This window comes from Lithobates pipiens, unplaced genomic scaffold (assembly GCF_037356315.1).
Source record: "Lithobates pipiens isolate NorthernLeopardFrog02 unplaced genomic scaffold, aLitPip1_a1.2 Scaffold_22, whole genome shotgun sequence".
Taxonomy (NCBI): domain Eukaryota; kingdom Metazoa; phylum Chordata; class Amphibia; order Anura; family Ranidae; genus Lithobates; species Lithobates pipiens.
This window is the reverse complement of record NW_027507784.1, coordinates 102,340,705-102,358,315: the sequence shown is the minus strand read 5'-3', so window position 1 is coordinate 102,358,315 and position 17,611 is coordinate 102,340,705. Positions and strand designations below refer to the sequence as shown.

Sequence of the window (17,611 nt, the reverse complement as noted above, 5' to 3'; positions counted from 1 at the left end):
TGTTATCACAAATATTTGCAGTCATTGGATAACAATCCCAGAGGTGAGGGGATTCAGTCTTAAAATCTGTTCCTGATTAAGCAGGTACTCCGCTGAACACATTTTATAGTGATATTATATAGTGATATAGTACCAGATCTAAAATTTAACATGCTACGCAAGGAATAAAAAAGGAAAAAAGAACAAACTATAAAATTAAAGCAGCATTAAACCCAAAAGCAAACATTTATTAAAATGTAGCTTACAAATTCTTAGATTCTTCTATTTTCATCTGGTGATCCAGCCAGTAAGTCTGATGTTTTTCAAAAGAACAGGCTCTCTTTCACGTGTATCAGTTGGGATGGGACAAACCATTCAACACTGGCAGGTGTGTTTACAATGATCAGCTTTTATTTATGTGAAACCTTTATCCCAAAAGGGAAAACTTGTTTGCTAAAATTGATTATAAGATTCCAGGATCTGGCTTACATGTGTTAGTGTATTTAAATCTCCTAGTACAATTAACACCCCCCGCCCCAGACTGACAATGCTTCTGTCTGCTGTGCCCCCTGTTCTCATTGCTCCAGAGGGGGGGCACTCTAATACAGGAGGTGTGTTACTGGCCAGATCACCAGATGAAAACAGAGGGAAAAAAGCCAAAAAAAAAACGAGGGAAGCCACCACTGGTTAATGACTGATAAACTGCAATATAGTACAAGTTTGGTTTTGGGCCCAATACCCCTTTAATCATGAGAATAATGAATAATGATGTTAGAAATAACACTAGTCCAAAAAGCTCACCTTTTGGCTTTGCAACTTTATCACTATCACCTATATGATAGTCACATGTGGTGAAAACAAACTGTACAATTTTATTTTACTCTGCCAAAAAACGATGTAGTGTGAGGGCCTATCTAATGTAACCATTCAACTTATACTTACACAGGCCCTTGCAGTACATAGTTGGTCAACCTCAAAGACTAAAATTGGATTTTGACAGCTTTTAGTATAAAACCCTACTCATCTCTATACTTGCAGACCACCAGCAGATTCTAAGCATGTCCCTTGTTAGCACATGAGCTCAATAGATGGTGGCTGCTTGTGCTGTTCTTTCCTCTTGCAATCTGAGCTCTGCTGTACCAAATAGTTTTAATCACCACTGGGTTTTTTATTTTTTGCTAACAAACAAAAAAAGACCAACACTTTTGGAAAAAAAACAAAGCAAAATCTTTTTCATATTTTGTTATAACATAACATAACAAACAGGCAATTTTTCTCCTTCACTGATTGTCACTGATAAGCTGGCACTGATGGGCACTCATAGGCTGCACTGATAGGCACTGATGAGGCAGCACTGATGGGCACTGATAGGTGGCGCTGATGGCCACTGATAGGCGGCATGGATGGGCACTGATAGGCTGCACTGATGGGCACTAATAAGTGACACTTATGGGCACTGATAGGTGGCACAGAGAGGTGGCATGGATAGGAAGTACGGATGGGCACTGATTGGCGGCACTGTTGGGCACTGATAGGTGGCACTGGAGGGCACTGAATAGCAGCACTGGGGGGCAGTAAGGGAGCCAATGTCCCTCCAACAAAAGCTAGTGAATGGCTTTCTTCATTTCTTCATGTTGACAGTGTGGAGGAACTTGACTGGCCTGCACAGAGTCCTGACCTCAACCTGATAGAACACCTTTGGGATGAATTTGAGCGGAGACTGCAAGCCAGGCCTTCTCTCCAACATCAGTGCCTGACCTCACAAATGCGCTTCTGGAAGAATGGTCAAACATTCCCATAAACACACTCCTAAACCTTGTGGACAACCTTCCCAGAAGAGTTGAAGGTGTTATAGCTGCAAAGGGTGGGCCAACTCAATATTGAACCCTACGGATTAAGACTAGAATGCCATCAAAGTTCATGTGTATGTAAAGGCAGGTGTCCCAATACTTTTGGCAATATAGTGTATCTAAATTTATATATATATTACACACAAGGCATCACAAAAAAGTGGTTATATAGTTCACTAGTTCTATTTAGCAATTTCAGTATTTGTTTTTTTATGGATAAAGACATTTCTGCAACTACATAAAGGTCTCCCTATACATAAAACTTTGGGTGGACTGCCCGACAGCCACACAATTGTTTCATAGAACTGAACAGGCCAAGTGTTTAATCAATTGATTTACACCCTATCTTGGTAAAAGTACAGCATTTGACCTGATCTCCGGTTATTTAATTCTCTATGCCTTGTACTTTTTCTTTAAAGATAAGAAATGTGAATACTTTAAATTTAAAATGAATTTATAAGCAAATCTTGATTTTCCTATACAAGCTTATCTTGGTACATCCGACATCCCCTATTGGTCAGTAAAACCACCTGCCTCATTAACCACTTCATGACCAGGCCATTTTTTTCAATATGGCACTGAGTTATTTTAACCGACAATTGTGCAGTCGTGAGACGCTGTACCAAACTAAAATTGATGTCCTTTTTCCCCACAAATAGAGCTTTCTTTTGGTGATATGTGATCACCTCTAAGTTTTTATTTTTTGCTTTATAAACAAAAAATTTGACAATTTTGAAAAAAACAAAAACAAATATTTTTTACTTTCTTCTATAAAACATATCCAATAATTGAAAAAAAAAATCTAATGCCTTCATCAATATAGGCCAATTTGTATTCTGCTATATATTTCTGGTAAAAAAAATCCCAATAAGTGTATATTGATTGATTTGCGCAAAGGTTATCACCTCTACAAACTATGGGATATTTATATGGGATTTTATTTTTTATTTTTTTTATTAGTAATGATGGCGATCAGAGAGGCTGTGACATTGCGGCAGACAAATCTGACATCAACTTACATTTTTGACACTTTTTTGGGAACCAATGACATTATTACAGTGATCAGCGCTATAAATATGCACTGTTACTGTACTAATAACACTGGCAGGGAAGGGGCTAACACCAGGGGCTATCAAGGATTAAGTGTGTCCCTAGGGGGTGATTGCTAACTGTGTGGCAGATGTACTGCCTGGGAGAACCCAGAGATCTGTGTTTCTGCTTAGCAGGAACACAAGATCACTGTGTTCTCCCCCCTCAGAACGGCGATCTGCCTTGTTTACATAGGCAGATCGCAGTTTTGCCTCTCTGGGGAACGATCAGCGAGTCCCCGCGGATATCTGTGGTAGGCGGTCTTTAACTGGTTAAAGGACCAATAAGGAAACTCAGGAGTTGGGAAGAGGTGGGGGAATATTCAAGTGTTTTCCTGTAAAAATCAAGATTAGCACAGGTTTTCAGTAGAGTATAAGCCTGACTTACTAAAGGCAAATAGGCTGTTCAATTTGCAAGGGAATTTACCCTTAGCTTATTGAATGTGGAGAAAATTAACTTTGCAAAGAATACCCAATCATGTGCAAGAAAATGAAAATGAAAGAAAATATTTTTTTCTTGCACATGATTAGATAAAAGAAGTTAACAAGTCTTCACATCATTCACTAAGCTAATTGAAAATTCCCTTGCTAGGTATACAGCCTATTTGTCCTTAGTAAATCAACTCCTGTATTTCTAGATCTACAGCTATGGCCAAAAGTTTTGAGAATGACACAAGTATTATTTTCACAAAGTCTGCTGCCTCAGTTTTTATGATGGCAATTTGCATATACTCCAGAATGCTATGAAGAGTGATTAGATTACATGGTTACATAGTTAGTCAGGTTGAAAAAAGACACAAGTCCATCCAGTTCAACCACAAAAAAAAAAAATAGTATCATACAATCCCATATACCCAATTGTATACCCACAGTTGATCCAGAGGAAGGCGAAAAACTCCAGCAGAGCATCATCCAATTTGCTAAAGCAAGGGAAAAGATTCCTTCCTGATCCCCCGAGAGGCAATCGGATTTTCCCTGGATCAACTTTACCTATAAATGTTAGTGCCCAGTTATATTATGTACATTTAGGAAATAATCCAGGCCTTTCTTAAAGCAATCTACTGAGCTGGCGAGAACCAGCTCTGGCGGGAGTTTATTCCACATTTTCACAGCTCTTACTGTGAAGAAACCTTTCTGTATTTGGAGGTGAAATCTCTTTTCCTCTAAAGAGTGCCCCCTTGTCCTGTTTGTTGACTGTAAATTGAATAACTCAACACCAAGTTCACTATATGGACCCCTTATATATTTGTACATGTTAATCATATCCCCCTTAATCTCTTCTTATCAAGAGTGAATAAATTCAGTTCCTCTAATGTTTCTTCATAGCTGAGCTCCTCCATGCCTCTTATCAGTTTGGTTGCCCTTCTCTGCACTTTCTCCAGTTCCCCGATATCCTTTTTGAGAACTGGTGCCCAAAACTGAACTGCATATTCCAGATGAGGTCTTACTAATGATTTGAATTGCAATTAATTGCAAAGCCCCTCTTTGCTATGAAAATTAACTTAATCCCTTAGAAAACATTTCCACTGCATTTGTGAAGAGGGCTTTAGGGCGTCCAGGAAAGTCCAGCAGGCACCAAGACCGTCTCCTAAAGTTGATTCAGCTGCAGGATCTGGGCACCACCAGTGCAGAGCTTGCTCAGGAATGTCAGCAGGCGGGTGTGAGTACATCTTCACCCACTGTGAGAATAAGACTTTTGGAGGATGGCCTGGTGTCAAGACGGGCACCAAAGAAACCACTTCTCTCTAGGAAAAACCTCAGGGACAGACTGATATTCTGCAAAAAGGTACAGGGATTGAACTGATGACGACTGGGGTATAGTAATTTTCTCTGATGAATCCCCTTTCAGATTGTTTGGGGGGATCCAGAAAAAACCTTGTCCAGAGAAGAAAAGGTGAGCGCTACTGACCTGTATCATACCAACAGTAAAGCATCCTGAGACCATTCATGTGTGGGGTTGCTTTTCAGTCAAGGGAGTGGGCTCACTCACAATTTTTTCTAAGAAAACAGCCATGAACAAAGAATGCTACAAAAACATCCTGAGAGCAACTTCTCCTAACCATCCAAGAACAGTTTGGTGACGAACAATGCCTTTTCCAGCATGATGGAGCACCTTGCCATAAGGCAAAAGTAATAACTAAGTGGCCTGGGGAACAAAAGATTGAAAAATTTGGGTCCATGGTCATGAAACTCCTTAGACCTTAATCCCATTGAGTACTTGTGGTCAATCCTCAAGAGGCGGGTGAAACCCACAAAATCTGACAAACTCCAAGCATTGTTTAGAATGGGCTGCTGCCATCAGTCAGGATGTGGCCTAGAAGTTGATGGACAGAATGCTTGGGTGAATTGCAGAGGTCAAAAGAAGAGTCAACTCTCTTTCTTGACTCTTTGCATTAATCTAATATAATTGTCAATAAAAGCCTTTGGAATTTATGAAATGCTTGTAAACACACTTCAGTATACTATAGTAGCATCTAACAAAAAGATCTAAAAACACTGAAGCAGCAGACTTTGTGAACATTAGTGTCACTCTCAAAACTTTTGGCTTTTCATAGAACAGGGATATGCAATCAGCGGACCTCCAGCTGTTGTAGAACTACAAGTCCCATGAGGCATAGCAAGACTCTGACAGCCACAACAATGACACCCAGAGGCAGAGGCATGATGGGACTTGTAGTTTTGCAACAGCAGGGGGTCCGCTAATTGCATATCCTGTCATAGAAGGTAATCTCTACTTATGTATTTTGTGTGATACATTCCGTTTGCATTGCCCAGGTTTGAGACAGGTTTACTTTAGTTGATATAAATCCCTGGTAAGTATAAAATATTGGCAGCACTGCTCGGCATCCTTTGAGAGAATCAAATCCTTTCATGACAAATGTGCTGAAACATTGTGCGATACAATCAAGATGTTTGCAGATCATTTGTATTCATTTGTGCATTTTCTGTATTTCTCATCTGCTACATTTTGAATTGCTTGTCACCTGACCTCATGAGCCTAAAGTGAATTTTATATCCCAATGTATGACATGTCAGTGTGAACAGGCTGAGGTCGGCCAGCTTATGGAGTGATGGACAGCGCTAGGTTGTGACTGAACATATAATGTATGCAACATTACGTCTAAAATGTCAAGTGTGATTATACTAATGACCAGGACAAATTTTATCAACCTTGTTTTTAATACATTTTTAGCAGATTTCGACACATGAAGTTTAGTCCCTGTGGTTCACAGTCTATATGGAGTCACGACATTTCGTTTTCTGCCTTGGGATACAAAGTTTAATCTGCCCATGCGATTGGTTATAAATAGATCTTTTGTCAAGTATAATTTAAGTAGAGCAAAGAATATTGCCAGACATGACAAAAGTCTATCTCCTGAAATGTATTAAAAAATCTAAAGTAACACACTTTTTAAACATGATCGTAAATGTAATCCTTATTTATGCATTGTGCATAAAGGCTGTTTGATCCTGTATGCACAGAGCCTCCTCTTCTTTCATTGACTCCAGAACATGTCTGGATAATTCAGAGCCTTTGGAGTCAGGTTGCACATGCTCAGTTTGGTGTGTATTGCTAGAGAGGTTTTTTTTTTTTTCTTGGGAGAGTGCATGTGATCAGCACAAGATCAATCAGCACTGTCCAGACAGAGGGCCACGGGTCCTGGATCCTGATAGGACAGTCAGTGCAGGATGAAAACACCTCCTACAAACCTTACCAGGAACTGATAGAAGTCCCAAGACTGCTATATCCTGCTAATGAGAAAAGGTATTTAGCAGTTTGATTAATGTGTTTTTACTGCCAACATCCTAATAACATTGTATAGAGAAACATGCACAGTAGTGCATTAAGGGACGCCCCTTTGGACTTTATATGCAGTTATATAGTATCAAAGTCAAAACTCAATTAGCAAATATATATAAAAAAGGCAGAAAGGTGCCAACTTTATTATAGTAATCAAAAAGAAAGAAATGTATGTTGCATAATGCACAATGAATAAATAAGCCTAAAGTCATACATCGATGAATATTGTAAATATATGTAAGAGGATAAAATACAATGACCCAAACTCGTTGTCAAGAAAAAGCATCAACCAAACCACACAAAGGTTGGCAGGCTGATTCAGACGGCATGGACCCAACATGTTTCGGAAACCAATTTTACATCGATATTTTCCTGTGATATATTCCAACGCTTGGCCAGCATGAGACACAGTCAGTTATTTAAGAGCTGACAACTGAGGATCTGGTCAGCTCACCGGCTGTGTCTCCAGTGCCTTGCTTCATATGCTGGCTTAAAATTCAAAGGTAAATTTTAATTACAAACCTTTCTCTGTATTTTATTATGTGAGGCACTGAGTGGTTCCTGGACACTCACTTTTGCCACTTACCACTAATCTAAAATATATATAATTTGTGTTACATACAATGGCATATATGCACCCCTACTGATACAAAGGACTCACTTGTTTCCTTTTGCCATTTTTCCACAGTACATAACCCTGCTGCTGTGGTAGTAGTTTACCATGTGTCTTTTGTGGACATGCCCTAGCGATTGGGTTTTGGACATATGCCTTACCATCTGCCCCATATATGGATATGTGCACAGCCAGCGTGTATCATTCCTCTGCATTGTTATTTTTTACTCTGGCCAAATCGCATGTGAATCTATGATATGTAAGTACATGTGGCTCTGTTTACATATTACTTTCTTTATATCCAAAAATTCTCTGACAACAGATGTATATTTTGTTTGATGTTGTCAGATGAACTTTATTATGTATCCTTATATTTTTCACAGATCTGAATATAATTGCCTAAATTCCACATCACCCCTGAAGAAGGAATATATCGATGTAAAATTGGTTTCCAAAACATGTTGGGTCCATGCCATCTGAATCAACCTGCCAGCCTTTGTGTGGTTTGGTTGATGCTTTTTCTTGACAATGAGTTTGGGTCATTGTATTTTATCCTCTTACATATATTTGCAATATCCATCGATGTACGATTGTAGGCTTTTTTATTCATTGTGCATTATGCAACATACATTTCTTTCTTTTTGATTACTATAATAAAGTTGGCACCTTTCAGCCTTTTTTATATATATTTTCTAATTGAGTTTTGACTTTGATACTATATTACTAAAATAATAACATTTCCATGTTCTGTGTACTGTGGGTGACCAGATATAGTGAATGCAGGGTTCTGGGTTTAGTAACACTTTAAGTGCTCTTTTAAAGACATTTATTTACCGCCACATTATACGTGCAATATTTCAGGGTCACTGGGGACCCCTTCTTTAGACAGCAGTGAAACAAGAAAACTGCAGAGGGTATAAAACCATAACTATGGTGGAATTTTAAAGGGCTGACTTGAATTGTACTTAAAAAAGAAAGTTTATTATAAAATTTAATTTGTTAAAATGACAAACATTATTAAGACCTACTATCCATACATAAACCTTTCCCAAGGCTATTGGGTTTGATGTTCAAATTAAGTGGTAAACAGTTCTGTTCAGTGCTGATTTAAGCAATAGACCTAATACAAAGATCTCCTTCCATACACTCGACGCGTTTCTTGGATACAAATCCACTTCATCAGGAATTCATTGGTGGAGCACATGTATATTCACTAAATGCAAAAGATATGCATATAGAATTTTATTTTAACAGCATCAAAAAGTTACACCACTGATGATCTCAATCTATGCATGAATCGACTGGAATTACCGGAACCTTTGGACATGAAGAGGTGGAGAGCCAGCAACCCTTATGTAGGGAGAAAAGCGCATGCTAGGCCCTTGACCAAGGGGTAAGGCCGCGGGGAGACACCACACAAATATGTTTCATGGATTCTATACGATGTATGTGCATCTACATGATTACTGTGAATACAAACAAAGAAAAAAAAAGGGGATTTTTTTATATGAATAAAGATCAGATCATTTATTATATCCACATTATCAAAGTATATTTTTTAGGTATGTTTTTATGTTCACAAATACTCAGTAAAGGCCTTATATTTATTATGTTTTACCTGTAAAGTTCACAATGTAGCTTTTTATTTGTGTTAATTAAATCCAACGTTCAGATACTTTGAATCTACAAAATATAAAATATAAATGACATGCTAGTCTTAGTTATAGGTGTCTATCATGGCCTCATAGTAAGGCCAGTGTTAGCTTCTAGTACAGCCATAGATAATGGTAATATATAGTCAGAGCTGCATGCCAATACAAGAGTTAATAATATGCTTTATTTATGGTGTACTAGTTATTGCACATCCCCTAAAGGTTTCAAAACACAAAGCCAAAAGAGAATGGAGATATACAAGTACTAACATAACTACATAGATTAGCACTCAATAAACTACATAATTAGCAGTGCACAGGCCATCTGTCGGGTGGTCATGCCTCCGTCACGCCTCTACCGCAGGTGTGATGTATGGGGCCCATTTAGGGAGTACATAGGCAGGTGGCCTGTGCGAGGGGGGGTTTATGGTGCATGGGGAACCATTGATGCAACTTGTTTGGATGAATGACGGTCTTGACAATTGTGATCCCTTAGGCTGGTATGTGCTGCTAACCACATATTACTTTAATAGGGCCCATATACATATAGTTATGATCCTTGTAAATTACACACTGCTAATTATGTAGTTTATTGAGTGTTAATTTATGTAGTTATGTTAGTACTTGTATATCTCCATTCTCTTTTGGCTTTGTGTTTTGAAACCTTTTGGGTATGTACAATAACTAGTACACCATAAATAAAGCATATTATTAAAGGGGTTGTAAAGGTTTGTGTTTTTTCACCTTACTGCATCCTATGTATTAAGGCGAAAAAAAACACCTGTCAGTCACCGCCCCTCTAGCCCCCCGTTTTACTTACCTGAACCCCTTCATTCAGTTGGCGGAGACACGCTGTGTCTCTCTCCACGTGCTCCTGGCTCTTGATTGGATAGATTGATAGCAGCGCAGCCATTGGCTCCCGCTGCTGTTAATCAAATCTAATGGCACGGGTGTTGGGGAGCAGGGCCGATTCCTGCATTTGGCCTCTATGGATGCTGAATGCTGGAGTCGGGAGCATGCCCACAAGGTAATCCCCCGGGAGAGCGCTTCTCCTAGGGGGTTATCTGATGCGGGAAGGAGCCGCCAGAGCTGCTGGGGGACCCCAGAAGAGCAGGTTCGGGGCCACTCTGTGGAAAACGAGCTGCACAGTGGAGGTAAGTATGATATGTTTGTTTTTGTTTTTTTTAAATCCCCCCTACAATCACTTTAACGTTTGTATTGGCATGCAGCTCTGATTATATAGTACCGTTTTCTATGGCTGTACTAGAAGCTAACACTGGCCTCACCGGAGATCTATAACTAAGACTAGCATGTAATTTATATTTTATATTTTGTAGATTCATAGTATTTGCAGGTTTAATTGAATTAACACAAATAAAAAGCTACATTGTGAACTTGACAGGTAAAACAAAATAAATATAAGGCCTTTATTGAGTATTTTTGTGAGCATAAAAATATACCTAAAAATTATACTTTGATAATATGGATCTAATAAATGATCTGATCTCTATTTATATAAAAATGTCCCTTCATTTCTCTGTTTGTATTCATAGATATCAAGTAGATGCACATAAATCATGTAGCATACATAAAACATGTGTGTGTGGTTTGTGTGGTGTCTCCCAGGCACCTTGACCCTTGGTCAAGAGCCTAGCCTGAGCTTTTTTTTTTTACCTACATAAGGGTTGCTGGATCTCCCCTCTTTTATGTCCAAAGGTTCAGGTAACTCCAGTCGATTCATGCATAGATTGAGATTATCAATGGCAAAACTTTTTTTAAGTTGTTAAAGCGTAACTTCAGTCATTTTCTCATCTTTCCAGCTATTAAAACTTCTGCCCTTGTTGTTTTAACTTTGGGTAGTAAACATTCTTTTTCTGCCAGTAAATACCTTATACAGCCCACTTTCTGTTTCTTGTCTGGTGATTAGCCTAGGCTTATGACATCATGCACAGCTCTCCCTCTCACTCTCATGAGAGTTTGCCAGGGAGGGAGGGGGGATGAGTCATAAGAGGGCCAATGAGAGCTGCAGAACTGGAGGTGTGCCCTCTGTGTGTCTGTGTAAATCCAGGAAGTGAACAGGCAGCAGCTTCAGCTGCCCACAGTTAAAATGGATGTAGCCAGACTCAGTGGAGGGAGATATCGGCAGTATATTTGGTAAGTACAGTATCACAGTATATATAAAATAATATACAAAGTGGTTGAAAGAAAGCTTCCGAATGACAAAGATATTTTTATTACAAATTATGTGAGCAGACTTAATATATTTAATATATTATTCTATATGCATTTCTCTTGCATTTAGTGAATATACATGTGCTCCACCAATGAACTCCTGATGAAGTGGGGTTTTATCCAAGTTGAGTGTGACGCAGAAGCTCTTTGTATTAGCTGTATTGCTTAAATCAACACTGAACAGAACTGTGTACAACCTAATCAAACATCAAACCCAATAGCCTTGGGAAAAGTTTATGTATGGATATAATATGTCTTTTAATAATGTTTGTCATTTTAAGGAATGTAATTTTGTAATACACTTTCTATCTGAAGTACAATTCTAGTCGTGCCTTTAAAATCCCACCATAGTTATGGGGTTACATCCTCTGAAGTTTTCTTGTTTTATTATAATTAGGATGTGGCACTATAAGGTCTATATACTTTTTAGACAGCAGTGAACAGTGAGATCCTCAGTGGCTTGGAAACAAATCTTCTGGTGGCAAAAAAAGTTAATTGATGTTTTGCTACAACAGTGTGTTGTGAAAATCTTTAAATCTGTGGTCTATTTGTGACAGCTCCATCCGTCAGCTCACCTTAGCTCCCAATTTTGCCGAAGGTCTGTGGCTAAAAAAAAGGCACAGGTTCTTACTGATTTTTGGACTAACTTTAACAGGGAGCCGTCTTTAAGGCAGGGCAAAAGGGGCTGGGCCCTGTCATTGCTGTGGGGCCCAAAGCAGCTGCCTCATACTTGCCAACTATCCCGATATAAATTCCCCTGTCCCTTGAAGTTTTAGTCAAATGCTGTATCCTGATATCTCAGTGTGGAGTCCTTTTACTAATGCTGCCCAGCTCTGCCCTATTGTTCTGTACAGATGAATCACCTGCAGACCCTGTGTTCAGGGCTGGTGCTACCACTAGGCAAACTAGGCCGCCACCTAGGGTGCCCTGCTGCCTAGGGCACCTGGCTACTGGTGTTCCTACTCTCTTCTCCCTGCAGCAAGCAACTAATGCCATGTATACACGATCGGATTATCGGACAATCTGCCCGTGTGTGGGCTCCGGCTGACTTTTTGTTCCCAAAAGTCCAGCAGACTTAGAAAGAAGTCTTGACTCAAAATTGTCCGCCGGACTCTGCCCACACACAAAGTAAAGTCCGTTCATTTTGAATGTGACTCCAGGTAGACAGAACTAGCGAAGGAAGTCAATGTTGCTGCCTCAATTGGCGAGATTGACACCTCGCAAGCCCCGTCACCTGGATTTAAGGGGGAACCCCTGCGCTGAAAAAATGGCGTGGGGGTCCCCCCAAAGTCCATAGTAGACCCTTATCAGAGCATGCAGCCCGGGCCGGTCATGAAAGGGGGTAGGGACGAGCGAGCGCCCCCCTCCTGAGCCGTACCAGGCCGCGTGCCCTCAACATGGGGGGGTGCTTTGGTGCACCTTGTCCCCATGTTGATGTGGACAAAGGCCTCTTCCCGACAACCCTGGCCGTTGGTTGTCGGGGTTTGCAGGCGGGGGGCTTATCGGAATCTGGGAGCCACCTTTAATAAGGGGGGCCCCAGATTCTGGCCCCCCACCCTATGTGAATGAGTATGGGGTACGATGTACCCCTACCCATTCACCTGGGGAAAAAAGTGTACATAAAAATACACAACAAAGATTTTTAAAGTACTTTATTAGACAGCTCCAGGGGTCTTCTTCCTTCTTCGGGGGTCTTCTCGCCAGACTCCTATGCTATCTTCCGCTCTTTTGCTAGCTCTTTTACTAGTGGAGGAGCCCGACTTTCTCTTTCGTCGCCGCTGCCGTCCGGGGGTCTTGTCCTGCTCTTCGGTTCTCCGCCCAGTCTTCTGTCATTGTCGCTGCCACCTTCTGCTTCTTCTTCTTCCTGCTTCTTCTCTTCTTCCGATGTTGACACAACGCTCTCTCTGGCCGTAATGGCAGGGAGGCGTTGTTCGGCGACTTATATAGGGATAAGGGGCGGAGTCACTGATGTCCGATGATGTCACATGGTGACCCCATCCCTTATGATGTCACAGCCCCAGTATCCTCCAGGGCTGTGGCATAAGGGGCGGGGTCATCATGTGACATCACCAGGTGACCCCGCCCCTTATCCCTATATAGGTCGCCGCACAACGCGCCCCTGCCATTTCGGCCAGAGAGAGCATTGTGTCAACATCAGAAGAAGAGAAGAAGGAGGAAGAAGAAGAAGCAGAAGAAGCAGAAGAAGAAGCAGAAGGCAGCGGCGACAGTGACAGAAGACCGGGCCAACGCTAGTAAAAGAGCTGGAAGAAGAAAGCGGAGGCCCGGCACGAAGAACCGAAGTCAGAAGAAGACCCCCGGACAGCGTCGGCGACAAAGGAGAAAGCCGGGCTCCTCCGCGAGAACACCCTGGAAGATGGAAGAAGACCCCCGGAGCTGAATAATAATGTACTTTTAAAATCAGTGTTGTGTTTTTTTTTATGTACAATTTTTTCCCCAGGTGAATGGGTAGGGATACATCGTACCCCATACTCATTCACATAGGGTAGGGGGCCTAATCCGGATTCTGATAAGCCTCCCACCCGCAGACCCCGACAACCAAAGGCCAGGGTTGTCAGGAAGGGGCCCTTGTCCTCATCAACATGGGGACAAGGTGCACCAAAGCACCACCCCATGTTGAGGGCACGTGGCCTGGTATGGCTCAGGATGGGGGGGTGCTTGCTCTTCCTCACCCCCTTTCCTGACCGGCCGGGCTGCGTGCTCGGATAAGGGTCTGCTATGGACTTTGGGAGGACCCCCAAGCCCTTTTTTCGGCATAGGGGTTCCCCTTTAAATCCATACCAGGTGACGGGGCTCGCGAGGTGTCAATCTCACCGATGGAGGCAGCGACATTGAATTCCTTCGCTAGTTCCGTCTACCTGGGGCCATGTTCAAAATGAACGGACTTTACTCTGTGTGTGGGCAAGTCCGTTCATTTCAAAAGTCTGCCAGAAATGTCTGGTCGTGTGTTGGCGTGTGTGGGCAGGTCCGCTCGTTCGGAAAGCCCGGCGGACCTCCGCTGCAAAGTCCGGCGGGTTGTCTGCCGGACTAAGTCCGCCGGATAGTCTGATCGTGTGTACGCGGCATTAGTCTCAGCAACAACAGGCAGTTGGCGGAGGACTGTGTCTGTGTCCTGACTCCCGAATGAATGGAAGCAAGAAATCATTCATTGATGGGCGCTGGTGAGGCTCCATTTGATGGGCGCTGGTGAGGCTGCATTTGATGGGCGCTGGGGAGGCCAGATTTGATGTGCGCTGGTGAGGCCTCATTTGATGGGCGCTGGTGAGGCCTCATTTGATGGACACGGGTGAGGCTGAATTTGATGGGCGCTGGTAAGGCCTCATTTGATGGGCGCTGGTGAGGCCTCATTTGATGGGGGCTGGTGAGGCCTCATTTGATAGGGCGCGGGTGAGGCTGCATTTGATGGGCACTGGTGGGCTGCATTTGATGGGCACTTCATTAAAAAGGTAGGGTATTCATAGGCAGGGAAAATAGGGTGGAGTCAGGGATGGAGCCAGGAGGCGGCAAAATTAGGTTTTGCCTAGGGTGTTCTTTCACCAGCCCTCCCTGTGTTTACATGGAAATAACTGCCATTGGTATGTAAACAGAGGCAGCATTCATATGTATATCATGCCCCCCTGAGGTCATATCCACCATCACCTATACTTAATGCTGCCAACTAGGAAGGCAAAGGGGAATGCTAGAATGTCCTGCCTAGTTTTTAATCCATGCCAATGGACCTTACTTTGTACAGTAAAGGTTTATGGGGAACTGTGTCAAATACTTTTGCCAAATCCAGATACACTACGTCAATGGGCCTTCCTTTATCTAGACCGCAGCTCATCTCCTCATAGAAGGTTAATAGATTGGTTTGGCAAGAATGATTCTTTATGAATCCATGCTGATTACTGCTAATGATACAGTTTTCATTACTAAATCTTGTATATAGTCCCTTATCATCCCCACCAAGAGCTTGCATATTATTGATGTTAGACTAACTGGTCTGTAATTCCCAGAGATGTACTTTGGCCCTTTTTTAAATATTGGTGCTACATTGGTTTTTCTCCAATCAGCTTGTACCATTACAGTTAGTAAAACAGGATTGGTCCCAGCACAGAACCCTGGGGGACCCCACTTCCCACCCCTGACCATTCCGAGTATTCCCTATTTATATTACTCTACCAATAAGGATTCCACCTCCTCCATAGCTCCCTTATTGATGTCATCTCTCACATTCACTTGTACATTATTCTTGATATATAGGCATACCCCTCCCCCTTTTTTACCCTCTCTTTTCCTGCGATAAAGGTAATACCCTTGAATGGTTGCCAGCCATTCATGAGAGCTGTTGAACCAGGTCTCTGAAATTCCCACAGATTCTAAATTCTCCTTGTCCAACAGTATCTCTAGTTTACCCATCTTGTCCGCCAGGCTCCTGGCATTGGTGAACATGCCAAGTAGTTTAGACGGATCCAATACTGTCCTCCTATTGTGTGTTCCCGAGAGTTGCAAATGTTAAATAGGAGTCAGTACACACCTGCCATCATTTAAAGTGCCTCTGATTAACCCCAAATAAAATTCAGCTCTTCTAGTAGGTCTTTCCTGATATTTTCTTAGTCGCGTCCTACGGCATATGCCATGGTCCGCAGAGAGCTTTCGAAGCATCAGAGGGATCTCATTGTTAAAAGGTATCAGTCAGGAGAAGGGTACAAAAGACAGTCATCATCAAGTGGAAAAAATATGGCACAACAGTGACATTACCAAGAACTGGACGTCCCTCCAAAGTTGATGGAAAGACGAGAAGAAAACGGGTCAGGGAGGCTGCCAAGAGGCCTACAGCAACATTAAAGGAGCTGCAGGAATAACTGGCAAGTACTGGCTGTGTGGTGCATGTGACAACAATTTCCCGTATTCTTCATATGTCTGGGCTATGGGGTAGAGTGGCAAGATTGAAGCCTATTCTTACGACGAAAAACATACACGCCACACTAAATTTTGCAAAAACACATCTGAAGTCTCCAAAAAGCATGCGGGAAAATGTGTTATCTGATGAAATTAAGATTGAATTTTTTGGCCATAATTCCAAAAGATGTGTTTGGTGCAAAAACACTGCACATGACCAAAAGAACACCATACCCACAGTAAAGCATGGTGGTGGCAGCATCATGTTTTGGGGCTGTTTTTCATCAGCTGGAACAGCAGCCTTAATCAAGGTAGAGAGAATTATTAACAGTTCCAAATACCAGTCAATATTATTACAAAACCTTCAGGCTTCTGCTAGAAATCTGAACATGAAGAGGAACTTTATCTTTCAGCATGATAATGACCCAAAGCATACATCCAAATCAACAAAGGAATGGCTTCATCAGAAGAAGATTAAGGTTTTGGAATGGCCCAGCCAGAGCCCAGACCTGAATCCGATTTGGAAATCTGTGGGGTGATCTGAAGAGGGTTGTGCACAGGAGATGCCCTCACAATCTCACAGATTTGGAGTGATTTTGCAAAGAAGAGTGGGCAAATATTGCCAAACCAAGATGTGCCATGCTGACTCATACCCAAAAAGACTGAGTGCTGTAATGCCCCGTACACACGAGCGGACTTTTCGACATCAAAGGTCCGACGGAACGATTCCGGCGGACTATTCGATCGTGTGTGGGCTGCAGCTGACTTTTGATTTGCAAAAATCCGACAGACTTTAGAAATGGAACATGCTTCAAATTTTTCCGCCAGAACTCTGCCGAACCCAGAAATCCGCTCGTGTGTGTGCTAGTCTGACGGACTAAAACCGACGCTAGGGCAGCTATTGGCTACTGGCTATGAACTTCCTTATTCTAGTCCAGTCATACGTCATCACGGTCGAATCCGTCGGACTATGGTGTGATTGTGTGTGGCCAAGTCCGTTCATTCGGAAAGTCTGTCAGAACTCCGTCAGAACTCCGTCGAAAGTCTGCCGGACTTAAGTCCTGTCGTGTGTACGCGGCATAATAAAATCAAAAGGTGCTTCAACAAAGCATTAGTTTAAGGGTGGGCACACTTATGCAACCATATTATTTATTTTTTTTATTTTTATTTTCCTCCACCTAAAAGATTTCAATTTGTTGTTCAACTGAGATGTACAGTTTATAGGTCACATTAAAAGTGGAAAACGTTCTGAAATGATTTATCTTTGTCTCATTTTTTACATCACAGAAACCTGACATTTTAATAGGGGTGTGTACACTTTTTTTCGGTCTGCATCTGTCCCCCGCCATCTCGAAGACTGAGAACCCGAGCGATCAAACACTGCTGATTGCTCAGTTCTCAGAGCTCACTGAGCAAAGAGCTGGTGACTGTCAGTCACTGGCTCCCTGCTCTGCCCCCCACCCCCTTGTTTACTATGTCCACTGTAAGTGGAAGTT

General features: G+C 42.0%; 1 protein-coding gene across 6 annotated transcripts in view; it reads right to left on the bottom strand.

The window, feature by feature from the left end:
- Window positions 1-17,611, bottom strand: part of RAPGEF4 (Rap guanine nucleotide exchange factor 4) — a 497,448-nt gene that overhangs the window by 31,674 nt on the left and 448,163 nt on the right. The gene's annotated exons all lie outside the window — the stretch shown is intronic.